Genomic DNA, 4,985 nt, shown 5'->3' with positions numbered 1-4,985 from the left:
GCTATACTGATGGAGTCAAGGATGTTGAACAGTGGTCTTGTGAAGAGGTTGTAAAGTGTAGGCGAGATGCACAAGCCTTGTGGGACTGTGCAATGTATGGTAGCTGGGGTGGCACATGACTGACCTGGAAAAAACTTTCTTTGCTCTGCCTTCTAGGAATTAGGCGATCCAGGCTTTGGCATTGAGTGAGAAGTGGGCAGAGGTAGTATGATGGTGGTAGAGAGTATTGTGGTCAACTAAGTCAAAAGCAACTGACAAGCCTGGGAGGAGGAGAAGGGCTGGCTTACTTAAGTCCCTAATTTCTTCCTGCTGTTTTTTTTTTCAACAAGACTTATTAAGGTTTTGTGAACATACAACTGATGTGTACATTATTCAAGTCGCAATGCAGTGAATGAACAAATAAGCAAATTCAAAACATAACCTCAAGTCAGGGGAACAAAACATGGACAGCAGCTTCATTTCAAGACTATGAGATTCGGGAACTACCTCTTGGGTCAACAGTGGGCCGGACAATAGCGGCCCAGTTCCAGTTAAAGAATGGATGCTTTGAGCGTCAAGTTGCTTCAGCCAAAGGTGATCGTGTGGGGGGATTCCTGGGCACCTCCGGCAGGGGGCACAGTCAGTTTTTAGTCATATTTCATCATCCAGCGGAGGGGCAGTGGCTGCCTTTCCACTCCAGGGAACTGTTGTGCATAGTCTAAAACAGGGGCCCAAATGCTATAAAACTTTCTTTTGTTCCCAAAGCGGATGGCAGTGATCTACCACGATGTCCCAACACTTTGACCACCACATGGGGATTGCTGGGCCCTCGGGGTGTTTCCACAGCCTCGCTATTGAGATCTTGGCGGCTGTGAGCAGGTGGGAGCCGAGGTCCACTAATCACCCCGTCATCGGTAATTGGCCCTCACCGGTGTCGTCCAGCAAGACTATGTCCGGATACCATGGGATTGATAGGCCGGTAATTTGTTTAATTGCTCCATGACCTCTTTCCAAAACCGGACGGATTTTGGGCACGACCACAGGATGTGGAACAGTGTACAAGTTTCAGTGAAGCCCCTCCAGCAGTGTGCTGGGATGACGGGATTACTCTTATGTAGGACCTCTAGTGTTAAATACCATCTATAGCAGACCTTGATCTCCCCCTCCCTGTTTGTGACACATTTGGAACTCTTATGGATTCTCGCCCAGATGCTATTCCAGCTCTCTGCCTATGTCTCGTACCGATCTCGCCATGTATGGCTCCTTTGGGCTGGGGACCCCTCTGTCCAAAAGTCTGTTTAAGTTTTATATTTTCCTGGTGGGTGGGGTCATCGTCAGGGTTCGTTCCAGCTCCGTTGGATCCCTGCTTCCCTGCGTCTTTATTGATTTGTGGGACAGCCACTGTCTGAGGTGGGCATAGTGGAATCGTTCGCTCTCCGGGACCTGAAATTTCTATTTGCAACCCTCAACGATTAGCAGCGTGCCGTTTGTGAAGAAGTCTGCGATGCACCTCAGCCCACCTGTCCTCCATCCTCCATCTGGTGAAGTCGTTCGGTGCCAGTCCTGGAGTGAAGTCGGGATTCTCCCAGACAGGGGACTGCGGGCCCACCGTGTTCCTGCAGCCCCATTTCCAGGCTGCCTTCTTCCGACTCTCCACTGTGTTTCTAGTCGCCGTAAGGGGCCCAGAGTTTCCAGGGTTTCTAGGCCACGCAATGTGCGGAAGGGATTCCAATGGGTAGCGGCTCCAGTCTTCCTCTAGCTTCAGCCAACGTGGTCTGTTGGTGCCTGATTGCCACATGAATGCCACTTGGGTCCTTGAAGAACAGTGATCTGAGATGCAGTACTTCTAGAAAAGGTAGAAGGTTGTCTTTAGTCAGTTTGCGTGTGCTGCGTGCAAGAGCAGGAGGAAAAGGGATGGTGACTTGTTTATGTTTTTGGGGTGGGGGATGGAGAAGAGAATGAGCCGATGGTCTGTACATGGGCAGGGCTTGATGGAACTTATGGAAGACGAGCAGTTGAGGTTGGCAATCCAGTCCAGGGTACGGCCTTTGATGTGGGTGGGGTTGGTGACACATTGTGAGAATCCAAGGGTTTCTAATGCCCTGGCTAGTGTATCGGCTTGTAGGTCTGCTGTATCATTGAGGCCTAGGTACAGGTCTCCTCGTAGGATGATTTTTGAGGATATCTTAATGTTGTCCTCAAGGAGGTGGAGGAGGTTAGCATGGAAACTTTTTGTGGGACCTGGTGGACGGTAGGCAATGTGAAATGTGATGTTGCAGGTAGGGGAGGTGGCGAGCTTGAGAGAAAGGATGTTGCTGCTGGTTGAGCGAGGTGTTGAACTGCGTAAAGGGTGGGGCCTCTTTGGCTATTGTTAAGGAGAATTCTCTCTTTAGGCTGAATTTCCTAACCTAGTGAGTCCCCCAGCAGCTTTGCTGGATTTCTGGAGTTTGTTTTTTTCTCCTGCCAAGAGTGAGACTCTTTTTCTCCCACTCTTGTACATGATTTATGGTGTTCCTTTGACTGTTAATGTGTTTTATGGGCTATGGGGTCCCTTACTCCATAGGGTCTCATGTGTTTTTACTATGTGTGTTACACAGCACCCTCCGTGCAGTAACACAGGGGTGTCATAGTGACGTGTCATAGTGACACCCCACCATAGACTCCATACCCTGGGACTGACTACTGTCTCCCAGGGCATGTAAAGTCACCATTGGCTTTACTAGTCCCAAATAATTAACAGAAACCAGTACAACCCATCATATTGTGGACGTACTGGTCAGGGGCAATTCGATTGCCCTGGGGTCTGTTAGTCGAGGGGGCACGTCTCCGTCCCCCCTGATCGAGTTTTGGCTGGTGGCAGTGGAAACTACTTTTTATATTCGACCGCGAATATTTTCCAATGGGATTTTCCCATTGTTCGAGGCTACCAACTTTAATTATTTAATTCTCATAGCCTCGAACATACCGCCGGTTTATTTAATTAATATTAATTCGCCGGTTGGTATTTTTTGCCAGGACTCGATTCTAAAATGGCGTTTGTGTTCTCTTCTGTGACTCCAACCCAAGTCGAGCCCTTTGTTCCACTTTTTGGCGGGCTTCTCCACAGAAGCCTCCAAAAGTGGTGCCACTCTGTCTGGGTACCACAGGTGGTGTGGGAGGGGGTTTAGGCACCCTGGACTGAGTTACCTTGGTAACTCAAGTCGCACTCTTGTGTGATTGGCCCAAGAGGCGAGCCCGCCGGCTCACCACTTAGCATGTTTGATTGACAGCTAGGCTGAGTGAATGGGGGTGTGCTGCATAAAAGCAGGGCTTTGGGGACTGGAACTTGAGAAGTCGCCACAGCACCTGAGAAACCGACGAGGGAGAAGCTGAGCCGACCTACCACGACGGCACCACTGGTGGAGCCCTGCGGAACCGACTCACCTCTTCCCAATGACAGAGAAGATCTCCCGGCTGGAGAGGCTTCTTCCCCTGACTGGTGGGCACAACCAGTTTACCTTCTTGCTTCGCACCCCAGGCGGGTTTGTGGTCGAACTGCCCGTGCCAAGCACCCCAGCAGCCGGATAGCCACTCACCACTGAACCGCTCCTTGTACCTGAGAAACTCTGCAGCTGGTTTCTTCCCTGGCAGTGCAACTGACTCCTGTCTTCCTCCACGACGAGATCCTCTCTTTCCCCTGACAAAGCACCGACTTGCATCCGCTGCCAGGAACAACTGCCCCCGCTGGAGTATTCTCACCACTTAAGGTACCGTGTCCGCCAGGCCTCCCTTTCTAAAGATTGCTACAAGGTAATAATAACCCCTTAACCTTCTGGACTGGGCTGGCCGCCTTGACCCTCTAACTGGTCTCTTTCTTTGGTCCAACTCCTTTTTGAACCTTTACAAGACTTTTGTGCACTGCAACCGTGTGACCTTGGACACATTTCGTTTGATCCCCTTAATGTGGATCCGGCCTATTGAACTCTAACTTCACGGTTTTACTTTGCCTTACTCCCTTGTTATGTTCTTATAAAAGTGTTGGGATCTGTTTCAACTTATTCTCTGCTTTTCTCTCCCTTTTTAAAACAAACTATTAGAGTGCCATATACGTTAAGCGCTCACCGCTGTCTGAAAATAAGTGGGGCTTTACTTAAGACTTGTCTAATATTCTTTTAAGGGAGTGTATATCTTTTAGTGACCGTGTTTTTGAATTGCTTACTATTAGTGCCTGTGTGTTTTTCTAGATGTGGTTTTAAATAAATAATTATATCTCTTTTACACCAAGCCCTGGTCAGCGTTTACTTGTTCTACTGTGTTCTCTTGACCTATTGTGAATACTCTGTATACTGCCTAACTCTTCTTGAGGGAAGTCTGACTGCTCAGCCACAGCTACCAAGTGAATCTGTTTGGTACAGACTGCTACCAAGTGTGTTTACTGCCAAACACCTGTAGTTTTAAATCTTTTCCAGTGGTCCCAGAGGGAACTGCACAGGTTTCTGCCTAACAGCTATGAGGGCCACTCTTCCCCCTCTAGTATTCAGGTGGTCCTGTCAGTAGATGGTGTAGCCTGATGGGAGTTCTAAGGATAAGGCCGATACTTCTTGGAGCCATGCCTCTGAGATGGCCAGGGCATCTAGGTTGTGGGCTATAAGCAGGTCATGGATATCAAGGGCGTGTGCTGGCAATGAGCAAGCAGTATCAAGAGCACAGTAAACGTGTGGTAGGGATTTTAGGGGCGGTTTAGGAGTGGGTGCAGTACTGGCAAGGTCATCGGTGAAAAGTGGTGGGGTGTGCATCTCTGCTTTAGCATGCAAGATATTAACATTGACATTAGTATGCATTTCAACAGTATTATGCGGTACATTGACATTGTTCTGCAGGGTGTTGGCAGAGGATTCCATCAGTGGGACAGCAAGCATGCTAGAATGCAAGAATGCTAGAAATGTCTGTGTTATGATCGAGGGCGGCTGGTGTTTGAGCATGACCATTAATGGAATGGGGGGCGAGAGCACATGGGCTCGTACAAG

This window comes from Ambystoma mexicanum, chromosome 10 (genome assembly GCF_040938575.1).
Source record: "Ambystoma mexicanum isolate Mex_15411 chromosome 10, UKY_AmexF1_1, whole genome shotgun sequence".
NCBI classification, from domain to species: Eukaryota; Metazoa; Chordata; class Amphibia; order Caudata; family Ambystomatidae; genus Ambystoma; species Ambystoma mexicanum.
The sequence above is the reverse complement of the archived record's forward strand: the minus strand, read 5'-3'. Positions refer to the sequence as shown.